Consider the following 18934-nt stretch of genomic DNA (forward strand, 5'->3'; position numbering starts at 1 on the left):
CTGTCACAAGAAAGTAAATCCTGGCTCAGTCTGCCAATATTCTGTTTACTGACTTACTGGGACAATAGATACTTGAAGGAAGGGCACATAAGTGTATCGAGCACACCTTACCTGGATGCATTGCAGGTCTGGGGCAAATTGATGTAAAATGCTTTTAAATATGTCAGGTGCACTTGATTTAGCTTTCTCAGCACAATGGAACCAATAGAATAGCCCCAAAAGTATTAATTCCGCCTTGTCTGCCGGTCAAGCTAAAACAAATGCACCACAAGTAATTGAAAGTACTGTATTTAAAAAATGTGCAGTCATGCCCTAATATCAGATTACAATATACACTGAGTGTACAAAACATGCTCTTTCCATGATATTTTGTAGACTGACCAAGTGAATCCAGGTGAAAGCTATGATCCCTTATTGATGTCACCTCTCCACTTCAATAAGTGCAGATGAAGGATTTAAAAATAAGGATTTTTAAGCCTTGAGAAAATTGAGACATGGATTGTGAATGTATGCCATTTAGAGGGTGAATGGGCAAGACAAAATATTTAAGTGCCTTTGAACGAGGTATGGTAGTAGGTGCCAGCCGCACTGTTTTGAGTGTACTAAGAACTGCAATGAGGCTGGGTTTTTCATGCTCAACATATTCCCGCGTGTATCAAGAATGGTCCACCACCCAACGGTGGACATCCAGCCAACTTGACACAACTGTGGGAAGCATTGGAGTCAACATGGGCCAGCATCCCTGTGGAACGCTTTCTATACCTTGTAGAGACCATGCCCTGACAAATGGAGGCTGTTCTGAGGGCAAATGGGGGTGCAACTCAATATTAGCAATATGTTCCTAATGTTTTGTACACTAAGTGTACTACATGATTCAATATTGAACTATCCATCTACTGGTACATTATTGGTGGGTGGATCTTTTCGGAGTAAAAGTGCTCTTTAGATGACCATTAGATTACTCTGGTGTCTCCCATTTTGATAATGCAAATGATTATAGAGCATCTAAGAAAATATAGACAATTGCCATAAGTTGTTTTTGCACAAGCAACAAGTATAGGGATCAGAATGATTCAGGGTGTTCAAACAGAGGTGGGGTGAGGGGAAGAGGGGGAGGACGGGGCCCTTAGTGCCCATTGCATCTCCCCTGACCCAGACCTGGGGGTCCATGTGTGTGCGCGCGTGTGTGTGTGTGTGTGTGTGTTTCTTTCATATTCTACCTTTTTTTCCCTCCTCCTCTTCATTTTCTGGCAGACTGAAGGAATGTCTGGGTGCAGAGGGGATTGAGCCTTCATTCGTGGTGCACCATTCTGAAATGAGAGAGGGAAAAAAGAGGGAAAGAGGGAAAGTTAGAGACTAAACCACAGAAATGTAAACATGTCTGGAGCTAAAATAACTTAGCTTTCATTGAAAACACCCCTCTGTCACAAGCAGACTTCTGTGTGCTAGACCCTGTCCAAAACTGTCACCAAAGGGCAGTTTGTTCTGCAGAATGGTATTGTTTTGCAAATAAAAACACAAAGTATTTTCCCTTTGAAACCTTAAACCTTGAAAACAGAGCGCCGAAGTGGATATTACAAAAATTATTATTATTATAGTGTGTTCTTGCATAATGTAAGATGTGATTATTACCATTATTACCATGTTTTTCAATGTTTGAAAAATCATTATTTGTAGGCCTATCAATAATTGTGGTTATTTCAATGACAAAAGCCATGCATGTCAGTATGCAAAACCAAAATGCATTAAAATGTTTTTTTTAAATTATGTAAGTCCCTGACATTTACATAAATTATTACAAATAATTTTGTGGTCATGTCTTATCATTGGACCTTTGAATATATCTTGCTTATTACTGCTGATTATCATTTCTACCACATCTCTGCTCTAAGAGACACTACTGTTTTAATAAAGGAGACCTCTCACCAGGAACCTGATGCTTGACCTCACATCGTGAGGGGGATTCTTTAAGCCTGGAGAGTTAGCAATTTGACACAATTACTTTATCATTAAAGTCAATTAGCTCTGTCACATGTATTTTACTCCTCAGTTACGACTCTAGCTGCCGACCAACTCTCTCCCTCCCCCATCCATCCATCCATTCTCTCTCTCTCTCTCTGTCTCTTTCTCTCTCTCGCGCTCTCTCTCTTTCTCTCTCGTGCGCAGTTGTGTTTTGTGTGTGACTTGCCTTCATTCTCCAATACTTAGTAGTAGATGCAGTTTGGTCGCATTGAAGAGCAGTTCATTGAAACATCGTGGCAGCTTTAGTTTTTCTCACCGACAACGATTCGACGTTTCACGACCAAACCGTAACAAACCGTAAGTCCAAGCGTTATTATGAAAGCTTTTACAAAGAAAGTTGATGTATTAGGACATGTCGCTTTGCGCCGAAGCTGAGCTGGAAGCTAGCTGTTTAATATCAATGATTAAATTATTATGTTTGCTATCACAAATTTTTTATGAAAAAGTTTTTGTGAACTTAAGGAAGGGATTGCATTGAGTATTCTCAATGATGATGCATGATGCTCTGAAGTGATGGTCCGTGAGTGACAGTTGACAGGTAGGATATTTTGGTCACTCCCCGATGAGAAGGCTACATTTATGGCAGACCTTTTAATCAAACCATTACAAAGCACGGGAAAGAAGGAAAGAAAGTATAGAAATGGGTGATGCAATACTGACAAAAGTTGTTGTGTTGTGGTTATGGTAATTGTGAGCTAATAGTGTATATTTTTTTATCAACAATATGAATGATTGTTCACCACTTACTGTTTTATCCCACATCCGTCCTTTTTGTTGTTTTGCCTTCTTACCTCTGTGTTTACATGTGTAGGCCCTATCTTTTTTACTTCTATTTTGTATAATTTTCTACTATTGTTTTCTGCTGACTTTATAAGTATGCTGTGGCCTACTATACAGAAACTATTGTCATTTTGCTGACACTTTTCTCCAAAGCGACTTAAACCACTGTCACTATTGACATTGATTCAGTATATCACTGCACACTCTTGGCCAGGTCATTATTGTAAAAGACAATGTTCTCAATAATCTACCAGGATAAATTAATAATAATACTTTTCTTTAGTGTTAGTCTGAGACTCTTAAATATTAGTCTCATGCTCTCTGTTAATTGATCTATATTTCTCCTGGATTGAAGGAAAGGGCCTTGCTTAATCTTGGAATGGGCTTGATCCAACCATGCTCCAACCATAGACATTACACATTAAGACAATTAAATCTTTAATTTACCTGTTCAATAATGAGTTCAGTTAATCAGCTACTTTTATAATGAACACAATATAGTATTGACATACCTTTTGTAACTACGCTTTCAGTGCCGAATCACAAATAATTAAATCAATTTAGAATTAAATCTACACAGTGATTTAAAAATGTTATCAACCGCTTATAAACCACCAAAAAGGGTAGAACTAGCTCACCTGCTTTTACTCTATGATTTGACTACTACATGTTCAATGTTCTTTTGCAAAACATATTTAAAAAGGAATCGTTTCACCGTATCAAAATGAGAGTTCAGGTCACGTAAGAGGGTTGACCTTAAAATGAGGGACAAATGTTAATAAATTAATATATTAAATAAGTAATAATCTTCTGAAATTACTTTGTCAAAGCAACAAAATAACTAGGGCTTTACAATGATGGTGATTTTGGGGTTAAGTGGGTTAAAAATTTGGGGTTAAGTGAATCTTCCTAGAAGTCACAGAGGGTGCACAGAGGGTGCACAGAGGGACATGTCAAAATGCTGAATTTTAGCACCTAAGCAAGTCTTTATTCATATAAAAAAATCTGATTTATTGAATTCTCCATGTGGTCTACAGTAAAAGGCACTTCATTTAATATAACAGGCTTTTCAAATGCAATATTGGTACACAATTTCCACAATATCAAAGGTATGCAAAAGGCACTCTTTTCATAGAACGACCCAAAAAGCAACTTCTCTGGTTGAAAACATTGATATTTGTCAGAAACATTTATTCCAGTGCCAAAATTGACTAAACAGTATAAGTAGGATAATTTTGGTAATAAAGTCAGTATATTCCAAAACAGAGTTCTGACTGATGTTGTCATGACTTACGTGAGGGTTGGGCTTGAATTACAATCATGCTCACTTGCCCAATAACACGGCATTGTACAGCTGCGAGGATTGCGCTCTATCCAATCATATTAGCGAACCTCCAGACAGTGAGACAGACCTGCCCAATACGCAGCACCTCTGACTCTGACTTGTTTACATAAGACAACATATCGCCAGGGAGCCCATAGGCTTTATGGTGCACTAAGCAAGATTTGGTTGGGAGGCCTCTCAGGCAAAACATTTTAGTGCCCCTCCTCTTGGCAGTGCATCATTTGTTTTGCAATGGTAAAGATAATTTCCTACAATTCTACACATTTTGCCATGAGGAGGATAAATATTTTCAGGTTTAAAGCTAATTTCCTGCAGTTCTACACATTTTACCATGACTTATGCCATGTTCATATGATATCTGAGTGAGTGACTAACAAAATCAATGGGGCCCCCTGGTGGTCAATGCTAGACTACCTTACCTAGCTATCTAAAAAATTGCACCTTGGCTATTCTACTTGCATAACTCTCAACAGTAAGTTGAGACCCCTGTGTTCCTTTTTTAGGTCAGGCCCCCTAGCGGCCGAGGGGCCCTATAGGCAGAGGCGGCACTGTACATGCCCAATGTTATGTTGAAAGAACAAGGGGCGGACAAAAATTCAGCATTTTATGCTGAATAATTCCACCCCAGACATTTTATTCACACCAGCCCACTGTGCGCTCCGCCAACTCACCCCCCCCAAATCAGGAGTAATCATGGACGGATCCCAAATCATGACTAATCATCTTATAAAGTCATTCATAGTCTTTCTTAAGTATTATAAGTATAATAAATTGACTGCTGAGGTATTCAAGAAACAAGTTGTTTCATCTAATACGTCCAAGCAGGAATAAATTATTCAAGATTTTTTGATGTGCAACCTAATCGAGGGATTGTCATGAATTTTGGGTTGACAATTAGACTATAGTTGCTATATTTTACTGTCAAAATAGAACTCCAGAATTTCCAGAATGTTTTGTTTTGTTCAATATAGATGAATTACATACATCTTTATGCGCACTAACTAATATCATAGGCTAATTCATTTTGGTTTTAACAACTCAAAACACTTTAAATAGACTGCTAACTCTAAATATAAAACCCACTGCTCGTAGCCAAGTATTCATCCAACAGTAAACGTAATGTCATAAAAAAATGTTTTTTTTTCAGTTGCAGGCTACTACCCACGAGACCTATAGGCCTATACCCTCACAATGGCTGGTGTGCATTTCACACACGTGCCGCTCCATATCTCAAAGCCATATCAAATTGCTTGGTTGTAAAATAGTTGCTATTGAACTGAATATTGAGAGTTAAGAAATATAAATTATACCCACAGAAAGCTGAGACCCTCCTCTCATCGACAGGGACAAGGGATGAAGCTTCCAAAGCTCATCACAGCAGCAGGCCCCAGCAAGGGCACAGGATCAGGGGCAGGGCAGACACCTTCATTACAGGAGGATATTGCACTTTACTGTTTGACCAAATCATGGTTTTATCTGCCCAAAACATTTGAAGTTTGGAGTGAGGTGACAATGTAGAATGTGCTCTTTCTACGTTATAGACACACTTTCAGTTTTTTACGATCTATGATCTTGGCTGTCTAACTGATGACAGAGACGGACTAAGTCTCTTTGCTGATGCCGCATTTGGATTTGAATGTGAGTTTGCGTGACATCAGCTCAGCGTCAGCTCAGCCTATCAGAAAACGGTAGGTGAGCCAGCCATTGTCCACTGATCAGCCAAAGGCTAGTTATAGATTAGTATAACAGAGAATTGCTCAAAATCTTTAAAAAAAATCCTAACAGGCCCATGGGCCACCAGGCCATGTCACTTTTTCAATGTTTTATTTTTAAATATAACATATTTTTGTGTGTGTCAATTTCAAACAGCCCACCCAACAAAAAAATGGTCCAGCCCATCTAGCATTTACCAGAATTGCCAGATGGCCAATCCACCCCTGGAAAGAAAACTTGGCTCCTAAGCCACTGTTTTGGGCAAAATGAGAATTGATACTATGCGCACTTGCATCCCAACTGCCACTTGTCAATATTCCAAATTTCAAAAACCATTCGCGAGCATCTTGTGACCCGCCGCGACCTGTTTTGTAACATGATTCCCTATGAAACACTGCCAGACAGACACACACTCTGGTAATAGATCATGAGAAAGTTGTAACAACAAAATGTCACCGAAGCACACGTCACCACTTGCCAGTGACTTGATAAGATGATTTAGCTAATGTGGCCGGCCTGCCTGCTCAATGTGAATGCTAGCTAATAGTAGATAGCTTCATTGACAAACACAGAGATGGAACAGCTAGCTAGTGATTTTGGGCACTGATAAACAGTGTGTAGCAGCTTGTGCTTCATTTACGATAGTTTGACAGCTTGCTGATGATTACGTTTTAGACGTTCTTAGAAATCAGTCCTGAGCGCAGCCAGCAGCAGTTGACTTGATACTGTTGACTTGATACTGTCTGCAGTGCACTGACTTTTTCATGCACATTTTTTTTACTTCAGAAAACTGCACCAAACACCTCAGCTAGATGTAAAATTGTGAGACTAAGACCTCCTCGGCAAAATTCATTACAGATTTCTTGATTTATCTTAGATTAATTTGGACTTTTTTGAGGAAGTGGTAGTGGCTATGTTGTTGCTACCGTGACTCAAGAGGGACAAACAACAGTAACTGCCAGGATACGATAAAGCGAACATAACACACCCACAATGAACCACACCCCCAAGACTCAAATATTTTTTTTCATAATGAGCAGCAGAAAAACACATGCGGAATCAGCCGCTCTTTCAAGCCCATTTGACAACACACACACGTACGCACGCACGCACGCACGCACACACACACACACACACACACACACACACACACACACACACACACACACACACACACACACACACACACACACACACACACACACACACACACACACACACACACACACACACACACTCCTGACCATTATGCATAATTAAATCATTTACTGCTGTTTTGTAAGCTTATGTCTTGGTGATTTATGTGGTGGGGATCATTTTTGCAACATCTGGTTTGCTCCTCTATCGTATCAAAATTTAGATCACCATTCCAAAGGCAACATTTAACATTGGGTTGCCAGGTCTTTTCCAGCCCATTTGTCACATCTTCTGAGTTCGATTTTGGCTGAACATTTACCCAGCATACTCTTTGTTTTTGTGTGAAAGAACTGATCCAATAATCCAACAAAGTGCACATGTTGGGAAAATATTCAATGTTGTTTTTTCATTTACACCTAATTCCAAATACGTTACTTTTCTTACCTGCCACTAAAATAACTCATTGTGAGAGGTGTTGATATCTTTTATCTGCCAAAATATTTCCTCCACTTCAAATGGAAAATCCGTTGTAGCAGAGCCATCAGCATTCACAAAAGACATCATAATTTGCGGTTAATGTCATATCGATGCATTTTTAAAAATGTTATAAATGTTTATGTAAATTGTTACAGCCAGTCAATGGTTATTAGTGATTTAAGCTTCACACATAATACTACATGTATGTGTACCATCCAGGGGTGGAATTAGGTAAAAATCACTCCAAGAACTCACCACTGTCAGGGCACCTGGCAGACAGCTTAACCAATCTAACCCCTGTCATGCTCCAGCCGCCCCAACCTCGATATTGAGTAACATATGAGTGAGTGGTTGGGCTGGTGATGGTGAGTAAGGTGTGATGCGAGTGTTGAGAAGTGTGGTGTGGATGTGGTGATATTTAGTCCTCGTTGCCCGTGGGGCTGCTTTGACTCATATTGGCCCCCAACACACCCTCTATCATTTAGTCTAGCCTAGCTCTTTCCTCACCTCAGCCACAGACCTGTCTGGTCACCCACAAGCTGTGGCACAGTAGTGGAAAGGAAGGGTGCAGAGGACATGAGAGGGGCCCAGGATGGTCCTCATACAGTAGAAATACAGTAATGATAGTGTGTATAAAAGGATTGAGTCTGTCTGGTTATGGGAATGCATTTACTGTCAGGGTTGTTGGTTCAATGTCACAGGGAGAGAGAGAGAGAGAGAGATAGAGAGAAGCGGGAGAGAAAGAGAGACCCATTTTCTATCATTGTACAGAGGAGATGTTATCATCCTCTATCACTGGTATAGATTAACAATTGGTTAATAGGATAGACAGGCCTTAGCAGCCAATGTTAAATTACGAAGACCAGAACAAATACTGTAATGGCCGTTTTCATTGGGCTAAAGAAGGAGCCAAACTTGTTGATGTTAAATGTTTCTTACGTGAATTATTGCTTTTTTTTTGTCAGAATAGAAATATGGAAACGGTATTTCTTACAATTATAGCTTGAAGTGTCCTCTTCTGCTGAAGTGATGTGGGCTGGGTCTTCGCCACATCTTTGAGCTGAGCAGAGTAAAGGCAGTCTAAGGCCTTCTAGTCCTCACTGACACCACATCCTGTACTGTGTGTGTGTCTGTACTGTGTGTGTGCATGCATGCAAGTGTGTGTGTGTGTGTGTGTGTGTGTGTGTGTGTGTGTGTGTGTGTGTGTGTGTGTGTGTGTGTGTGTGTGTGTGTGTGTGTGTGTGTGTGTGTGTGCAAAAGAGAGTGAATTGAGGTACGGCTATGTTACAGACAAAGAGCAGTAGAATCTTCAGAGTCACAGCCATACAGTAGTACAATGTGAATATCTGTCTGTGTATCAGTGTAGCTGTTTGAATGTGAACATGCACGTATATCTATGTGTGAAATGAAGAGCAGCAGTGTCGCAGCCGGCCACTGTGACACATTGCAGGCAACTACAGTATAAAAGCGGAGGAATGACTCTGTACACGGCCATAAAGGCCAGGCCTGGCTGAACCACTAGGAAGGAATGACATGCCTCTGCACAGACACAGCACAGGCATGGTTGGCTAATTGAAAACGTGTGTGTGTGACGTGTGTGTGTATGATTGAGTGTGAGTGCAGTGTGATCCTGTATGTGCATAAGTGTGAGCGAGACATCGCACAAGTATGAGTCTGTCTGTGCTCATGGCGATATGTTCACCAGTTGTTTTGCAACACCAACGTCCCTTATCCTGTACCCCTCTACCTAAGCTTCACCATCCACATGAACCAGGGCCAGTGCTTTTGTTTTTGTTCAGCAAGCTGCAATTTCTTCACCCAGAGACTGCAAATGAAACCATCCCGCAAATCTTCCATTATAGGTAGTAAAACCTAATTTTAGATATCCTGCTCAGCACATCATCGTGGCTAATTGCTAGCATACTTGCAAGAGGGGGCCCGAGCCATTACGAGGGCAGTGGCTGTGCCGAGGGTGTGACGTGCTCGGGGGCCATGGTAAACCATGGTAAAGAGGTGCTTTATGGGCTGCCCCTCGCCCGTTAAAAACCTTTTATCACGTGGTAAACTTGCTGGACCACACGACTGTACACTGAGCTTACCGGTCAACTCAGTAACCACAGGACTGATGGTCATCTTAATATGTATTTGTGTTTTTATTTATTATGCCAAGGCAGCAGCTACTCTTCCTGGGGTCCAGCAAAATAAAGGCAGTTACACATTTTTTACAACAATACAATAAATTCACAACAGATTTCACAACATATTAAGTGTCTGCCCTCAGGCCCCTACTCTACTACCACATATTGACAACACAAAATCCATGTGTACATGTGTGTATAGTGTGTATTGTATTGTGTGTTTGTATGCATGTGTCTGTGTTTATGTTTGTGTTGCTTCACAGTCCCTGCTGTTCCATATTTGTATCTGTTTTTTAAATCTAATTTTACTACTTGCATGAGTTACTTGATGTAGAGTTCCATGTAGTCATGGCTCTATCTAGTACTGTGCGCCTCCCATAGTCTGTTCTGGACTTGGGGACTGTGAAGAGACCTCTGGTGGCATGTCTTGTGGGGTATACATGGGTGTCCTAGCTGTGTGCTAGTAGTCAAACCAAATCAAATCAAATTGATTTATATAGCCCTTCGTACATCAGCTGATATCTCAAAGTGCTGTACAGAAACCCAGCCTAAAACCCCAAACAGCAAGCAATGCAGGTGCAGAAGCACGGTGGCTAGGAAAAACTCCCTAGTAGTCTAAACAGACAGCTCGGTGCATTCAACATGTCAATACATCTCACAAATACAAGTAGTGATGAAGTCAATCTCTCCTCCACTTTGAGCCAGGAGAGATTAGCATGCATATTATTAATGTTAGCTCTCTGTGTACATCCAAATGTCAGCCGTGCTTCCCTGTTCTGAGCCAATTGCAATTTTCCTAAGTCCCTCTTTGTGGCACCTGATCACATGACTGAACAGCAGTCCAGGTGCGACAAAACTAGGGCCTGTAGGACCTGCCTTGTTGATAAAAAGGCAGAGCATCGCTTTATAATGGACAGACTTCTGCCAATCTTAGCTACTGTTGTATCAACATCTTTTGACCATGACAGTTGATACAGCAGTATCTTCATCTCAACAGCTCAATTTCTACATTATTTATTACAATATTTAGTTGAGGTTTATGGTTTAGTGAATGATTTGTCCCAAATACAATGCTTTTAGTTTTTGAAATATTTAGGACTAACTTATTCCTTGCCACCCATTCTGAAACTTACTGCAGCTCTTTGTTAAGTGTTGCAGTCGTTTCACTCACTGTGGTAGCTGACGTGTATAGTGTTGAGTCATCCGCATACATAGACACATAGACGCTTTACTGGCACGTCGTTAGTAAAGATTGAAAAAGTAAGGGGCCTAGACAGCTGCCCTGGGGAATTCCTGATTCTACCTGGATTTCCATTAAACAACACCCTCTGTGTTCTGTTAGACAAGTAACTCTTTATCCACAATATAGCAGGGGGTGAAAAAGCCATAACACATGTGTTTTTCCAGCAACAGATCGATAATGTCAACAGCAGCACTGAAGTCTAACAAAACACTCCCCACAATCATTTTATCATCAATTTCTCTCAGCCAATCATCAGTAATTTAAACAGCTACACCTCCACCTTTGGCATTTCGATCATTTCTGTAGATCAAAGTGAGTTTCAGAGATTGTCAGAATATGAATGTCATCTGTTACTAGCAAATTATTGATTTCATGAACCTTGTTTCTTAAGCTACAAATGTTAACGTGGGCTATTTTTAACACTTTTCTGGGATGCTTGATTGTTTTTCTTTCTTTACAGGGAAGCTTAGCAGAGGTAGACATGCTCGGGTTATTTATGCACACAGTGAACTTCCTGCTAGGGCACACCACCTCAGTTCTACCAGTATAACCTTGGTTAATAGGCATATGATTACTGCATACAATAGGTGTAGGATCAGCAGGGCAGTAAGAGGGACATACATTAGGTTACTTACATGGTGTCTTCCAACACCCCTGGGATAATGTACATTTGCTGAAGCATTCTTACAACTCAGCGACACAATGGTAGCGATTAAATGAGCTGGGCTTGGGTCATTAATAAATCATTGTCTCAACACAGCCTTACATGATTTGGGTGGATCCCATCCTCCTTATAATACAAGCTTTGTTTCCAGAAGGTATCAAAATTGTCAATAAATGTTACACCCACAGAGCTGCAATAGTCTCATAGCCAGTTACAGAGAGATAAATGTCTGCTGAACCATTCAATGCCACGAGGGCAGAGGGGGGCCAGATATTATGGGGCGTTTGTTGGTGTCAAGTAGTGACCCAATAATTTCTTTAAAATCCATCTTCAGATGTTCTGAGCTGCCGTTCATAATGTCATTCAACCCCACATGAACCATGACAGTATCAGCCCCCGGTGACTGACTCACAGCCCCGGAGAGCAACTTGGTGATATCCTGAACTTTTGCCCCAGGAAAACAAAAAGTGTTTGCCCCAGGCAGGAGCAAAACAAGGGGGTCACCTTAATGACAGCACTGACTGTCATTTTAATGAGCGGTTGATGTCAATAGTTTAGACCCCAAAACCAACCCATTGACTCATCCTGAATGAGTTGCCGTAAAGGTATTGTTACTTTGGCCCTGTTTTTCAGCAGTGGTATGGTGTAGATGGTGATTTGAGTTTGTGATTTGAAACACTTTGTTAGCATAATCATCACCATTCTCATAGTGGAAGTATATATAGTCTCCACTAGATAAACAAGTAAAATAAATCAATGTTGGGACCACAGACAAAACGATGAATGGCTTGCAATGATGTAGACTATTCAGCCTACTCAGGGCTATTCAGACAAGTTCATATACTGTACGGTATATCACAACATAGAGATTAAGTTGGTTTCCACTCATATGGAAAATACAATTTGGCAGCGAAGAGAATGTAGTACATGGAAATGTACAGAGCTGATTTACTATAGAAGTGAAAGTTCAGTCAGATATGAGTAATCTACTTTGCTGGAATATACTGAGTGAGTGAGTGAGAGAGAGGAGGAGAGCTCACCCCACCTGCAAGTAATCACCTCCTTTCACAGCAGAGTCTCTCTCTTTCTCTCTCTCCCTCCTCTGTAGTGGACATGTTCTATTGGATCGGTAGGGAAGTACAAAGACATGCCGCCTGTCATCAAGCCGCCTGCTACTACCCGAGAACCACGTTTCTTAAGGGGAATGATACCAGCTATGTCAGATGATGCCAGAGAATATCCCATATTATATTGTAGCCGTAACTAGGGTGGTGCTTTACCTGTACAATTTTTTGATTGTCCCATAGAAATAAATATATAAATATACACATGCATACATGCATACTAATAAACATGTGTTTATTAGTAATGAGGGGACAAATCGATACCGTTACATATCGGAAAAGTATTAGTGACGATATATCAATCGTGTCGTTTTGACAAAAGCACAATATTATTTTTGCACTATTTGGTTGTACCTGCACCAAAACTACAGTATTTTTCCATCATAACTATTTTTTCAGCACTTTTATTTCTATGACTGATTAAAACTATTTTTTTTCCTGGCTGTCTCTTGTCCCTCTGCAGCAGACATGGTGAACAATATGTTTGGAATTGAGTGGCAATACATATAGAATTGGCACCTAAGTATCGTGATGATATTGTATCGCGAGGTCCCTGGTAATGCCAAGCCCTAGCGTTTATGTTCTCAACTTACTTCAATATGAGTCATTATATTGGGGTTATGTGTGTATATTTATTTGGCTTAATTTTACTCTGCATAAGGCTCCTTGACTCTTGTATTCAAAACACAGATTTGATTTGACATGTGATGGCAAAAAGCATGTGGATTTGTGTGTGCACTTATTTTCAATCAGCCATTCATTCACATTGCATTAGTTTTCCCAAAGCCCATTTTTCAATGTAAAGTGTCACGGTGTTCACGCTTTTCTTCATGTGACATATAAGACCTTAATACCTCTTTAGTGGTATTAAGTATTTATGCTGTTTTCTTGTTTCTCCCTCAGCATCATACTGACACTGTTACATTTCAAATGAAAGAGGTTTGTGGTTAGTTGGGAAGGCTGAATAATTTGCCGCACTGATCTAGAAATATCCAACGCATGCATAGGTGTACTCAAAGCAATGATATTGTTACAGCTTTACATGAAGCCTTGAATGCAGTTATTTTACCCCAGGCTTAAATTCCACCATCCCAGCTATACTCATAGAATTGATACAGATTCTCTGTACATGACCAGATTGTCTGTGTATTGGTTTAATTTCTGTGAAGCTATGCACAACGAGGCAGACAGCCAGCCTGACAGACAGACAGAGGATGACAGACAAACACACAGACACAAAGACAAAGAGCCAGCAAGCTAGCCAGATGGTTGGATGGATGCATGGATGGATTTATGGTGAGCTCTATTAGAAATGTATACGAAGCCAATCATTGAATAAGTTCTACCAAGCAGTCGTTTTCCTATAGTTGAAAGAGAGAATTAGTTTGTTAAGTGAAACTTATCGTAGTGTTAGCGGTCCACAGGGAGTGAGAAGACTGGATTACCCTTCTGTTTTTAGCCTATATGTGGAGAGTACCACAGAGACCATGAGGGCCACAGGCATGTATGGGGTTAGAATGCTATGCTTTATGGCTCCAGGCAGCCAGATGAGATGACGCTCACCATGCACTGTGAAAAGCTAAAAGAACCCAAAGTTATTGGTGCTCATTATACATTTGTTTAGATGTTGTGTTCACCAGATAGGCCTATGCTATTCTAAGCATAGAAGTGGAGACAGACCATCCTTGAGGAAAGTGAGATAGATGACATGGACTATATCTGCAGATATAGACATCAACAGGCATACTATATAATAATATACTGTATCTTTTAGTGACATGGAAATATCGATACAGTTACATATTTTTTTTTAACGGTATGTCTTACCGTTTTGACTATCGCATTATTATTTTTGCGGTAGTTGGCTGTACCTGCAATAAAACTCCAGTATTTTTCTTTCATAACTTGTTCTCCATCTTCTTTTCAAATAGGGAGCAAATTTTATTGCAGAACTTTTATTTCCATGACTGATCAAAACTTGTTTTCTCATAGCTCTCTCTTGTCCCTCTGCAGCAGACATATGGTGAGCAATATGTTTAGAACATTTCATTGCAATAAATCACAGTATTGAATCGCAATGCATATCGTATCGGCATCTAAGTATCGTAATAATATCGTATCGTCAGGTCCCTGGCAATTCCCAGCCCTTATCTTTCGAAAGAATATTGTGGTAGTATTTTGTCAGCAAACATTTAGGGTGGTGTCTTTTCCTAGACAGTGCTCATATAGCGCTTGTAAGTAAGTTATGTTGATGCCTTGCACTTATAGCTTTGCACCTTCATCATGTGGTAAAAACAACAGCACAACAGTGAGCAATGAGGCAACATTTCTGACAGGCAAATCGCTAGACCAAAGTGTGTCTGTGTGTGTGTGTGTCTGCGTCTGTGTCTGTCTGTGTGTCTGTGTGTGCGAGCCAACCTTCTCCACAACCATATGTGCCTAATTTGCTGAAAATATGCTAAGTAGTGTAATTCTTTAAGGACTATTAGAGCAAGGCTGATAAGACCACCCGCTCTACTGCTTTGGGTGGCTTTACCCTGCAGTGCTGGAGTATGCTGAAACAGTATTCCTTCAATAAGTATTGTTTTATTCCAGTACTCAATGCAAAGACACAGTTCACCTCACAAAGATATAGTTCACAACACACTCTCCAATATCTCATTGTTTGAAATTCATTATTTAGTTTTGTTTAACTGTAAACCAACACAGTCAGTTAGCCATGCAGCACAGCCACACACTGAGGTGTTGTGGCCATTATAGAGAAGTATGATGAGATAAAATATTAATTAAATACAGATGACTGAAAATGCTTGAGGTCGCTGATCCAGATCTGTGCTTTTTTCCCTTTCTTTCAGAGGAAGTATAAATTATTTAGGTTGTGCAAATGGCATTTTATGTGAGTGTGGGTGGGTTCCTCACTAAATGCCTTTAAATGGGTTTTAAAATAGCCAAAGATAGGTTGCGTGGGAGTCTGGGAGAGGTGATCGGGCACATTCTGTTGTTTTCCAACTGATGTGACATTAAATGGTGGAGTTTGTGGTCTCTGTAACCTAATGATGGCACCACTGAGATGGATTGGGACAGATGAGGTCAGTATGGCCAGCTCTCCATGTCCTTTAGCTTTGGTTGTTAATATAACAGGCTGATTCTAAGGTTGTATTTACAACACACAGTGTCATCAGCAGCACCACAGCTAATCAAAATATATACCAATTATATTATAAGGTTCTCCATTTCAGGGAATTTGGGAATTTTTAATCCACATTGCTGATTTATCATGTCCGTCGACGTCAAGGACAAATTAGTTTTCAAAGCTGTTGTCATACTCAATTGTGGACATTGCTATGGATTTAGATAGCAGCGATAATATATTAGTTAAAGAGTCAGGCTGGCCTTTAATTTGTATTAAATTAAGGAAAATAGGCCATACTAACCAAGTCAATTTGTTGACCAAGCAGTCCCCCGTTTGCACATATAGTGTCCATATGGTATTGAGTGTACGCTTGTTACGTTTCTTACCCCCATACCTTTTCAATTTAGTGCTTACTCAGAAATCTAAACCTGAGCCACTTTAAAATCCATTACTCGGCCGTGATGTCACTCGCCACTCTTTTCCTCGCCTGGGGCGTTTTTAAATCTCTGGAAAGTTTTATTTTGGTCAAAGAAAACGGGATAATTATAAGTGCTCTGGCTGAAATGACATGCCACTGGCTGCAGTAGCAGCACAGCACTACTTTTCCCCTGGGTCTGCCTGTCACTCACTAAACCTAGGGCCACATGTGCTGGGGGGGGGGAAGAGTGTGTGTGTCTCTCGGTTGGGGGTCCCCACTAGAAACATCACCAGAATGAGAGGGGTAAGGGGTTAGAGGCTCAGTCAATGAGAGGCACTATGTGTTTTAATCTTAGTGCCATGGTCTATTGAGACGTCCTAATCATGAGCAAAATACCTAGATGTCCAGATGAGAAACTGTGAAAGATTTGAGGAAAACTGCGAGAGTCTATTGTAATGATGGCTGAATGGTCACTGCTAATATATCATTAAGCACGGTTCTGGGCGATACTAGAGACAGATAATGTTGGGTCGAATGTAACACTAGGTCTTTACAGTTTCTGCTCAGAAAACTTGCTATGAAAGAGATTAATGGCTGATACCAATATCATGTTTCTTATAGGCCATCACCAACTATATAATTGTGTAAGTGTGTATGTGTGTGCTACGTTTGCTGTGGTGGCTGTCCTCGTGGGTGTTCTGGAATGTGTTGGAGTGTTCTCTGTGTTCTCTGTGTGCCGTGGCTCCATGCTCAGTGTGTGCTGTTATGATAAGTGTGTGTGCTTTGGCATATATGTGTGTGATGATAAATCGGCACTCCGGTTGCCTTTGGTTCCCCACAGGGTATCAAAGTACTACAGACAGTAGGGCAACAGAGTGAGTGGGAGGCCACTATGGTCGGACGAAATGGGTATGATGTCACCAGGCCTCTAGGCCATCGTCGTAGCAACACCTACCTTTAATCCAAGCTCCACTGGTGCCTGTACCAGTGTGCCTCAGAAAAATAAAAAGAAAGATGCACACACTCTTTGGGTAAGATGTTTTTTTATATAAATAATAACCTAGGAGCTGCTTAAACTGCCCCCTCCACCCACCCACCCACACACACTCACTCTTGGGGTGAGATATTTTTTCTATAAATAATCTACATGTAGTGTAATTGTTGGAGGTAAGTGGCATTAGGGTAACACAATATGCTGTGATTGCGATTTGACTTGTGATATACACTGAGTGTATAAACATTAGGAAAACCTGCTCTTTCTATGACATAGACTGACCAGGTGAATCCAGATGAAAGCTATGATCCCTTATTGATGTCACTACTTCACATCTACTTCAATCAGAGACAGGTTAAAGAAGGATTTTTAAGCCTTGAGACAATTAAGACGTGTGCCATTCATAGGGTGAGGGGCAAGATAAAAGAGGGGCAAGACAAAATATTTAAGTGTCTTTGAACACTGTCGTGACTTGATTTTAACATTTATTTGAAGAATTATATATCTATTTAACTAACTATGTTTAATTGTTACCCAATTCAATTAATCAAGTAACAATTAACTAATTAGGATCTGTGGCACCACGAGAACAGATCTTAAAGAGTTACCATCTCCCGAATTAAACTCTAAAAGGTCTTTACCTATCACAGTCAATTCATTTTTATTATTTTATTATTATAACCTCGTATCATATCACCATTCTGAACAGTTGTAACCTCCTTGCATCTGCAAAAACCCGAGCCTTACTTATGAGTCAGTACTACACAAATTGGTTTAATTATTTATTTACTAGCTAATTAAATGGGAACTCAGGATAAACATACACACTCTGCACTATTTATTGATTGGAAATGTAATACTCTAAAAACAGGTCCCTAGCAGAATGAGAACAACGTGGCTTCTTGTTAACCTTTCTGGGAACGGTGCTAGCCCTAGTGGAACACCTGGCCTACAGCCATTGAAATTGCAGGGCGCCAAATTCAAACAACAGAAATCTCAGAATTAAAATTCCTAATTTTAAAGATAAACTTCCTGTTAATCCAACCACAGTGTCCGATTTCAAAAAGGCTTTACGGCGAAAGCACTCCATGTGATTATGTTAGGACAGCGCCTAGCCACAAAAACCATACAGACATTTTCCAGCCAAGGAGAGGTGTCACAAAAGTCAGAAATAGTGTTAAAATGAATCACTAACCTTTGATGATCTCATCTGGTAGCACTCCCAGGACTCCATGTTACACAATAAATGTTTGTTTTGTTCGATAAAGTTCATCTTTATGTCCAAAACCCCCCGTTTAAATTGGCGCGTTATGTTCAGAAATGCATTCTCAAACAAAAATCCGGTGAAATTGCAGAGAGTCAAATCAAATTACAGAAATACTCATCATAAACATTGATGATAGATACAAGTGTTATACATAGGCTTAAAGATTAACTTCTTGTTAATCCAGCCGCTGGGTCAGATTTCAAAAAAGCTTTATGGCAAAAGCACACCATGCGATTATGTTAGGACAGCGCCTAGCCACAAAACCATACAGACATTTTCCAGGCAAGGAGAGGCGTCACAAAGTCAGAAATAGCGTTAAAATTAATCACTTACCTTTGATGATCTTCATCTTTGATGATCTTCATCTTGTGGCACTCACAGGAGTGTTAGAGTTTCAGCGGGAAAAAGGTCTGTTGAGACAAAGACATTCCATTGGTGAATTTGGAGAGGGAAAGCCTGGATCTTCTCCGTTGATTTAC

General features: G+C 40.3%; 1 protein-coding gene across 3 annotated transcripts in view; it reads left to right on the plus strand.

Moving 5' to 3' along the window:
- The first annotated feature begins 2166 nt into the window (after positions 1 to 2166).
- The window catches only part of LOC112228499 (transcriptional regulator Erg), a 69126-nt gene continuing 52358 nt past the window's right edge, over positions 2167 to 18934 (plus strand). For all 3 annotated transcript variants that reach the window (XM_024393867.2, XM_024393869.2, XM_024393870.2), the window contains exon 1: positions 2167 to 2319. The gene's annotated coding sequence lies outside the window, so the exon portion shown is untranslated. The remainder of the gene's footprint in view (positions 2320 to 18934) is intronic.

The sequence above is a fragment of the Oncorhynchus tshawytscha genome, linkage group LG30 (assembly GCF_018296145.1).
Source record: "Oncorhynchus tshawytscha isolate Ot180627B linkage group LG30, Otsh_v2.0, whole genome shotgun sequence".
Classification (NCBI taxonomy): domain Eukaryota; kingdom Metazoa; phylum Chordata; class Actinopteri; order Salmoniformes; family Salmonidae; genus Oncorhynchus; species Oncorhynchus tshawytscha.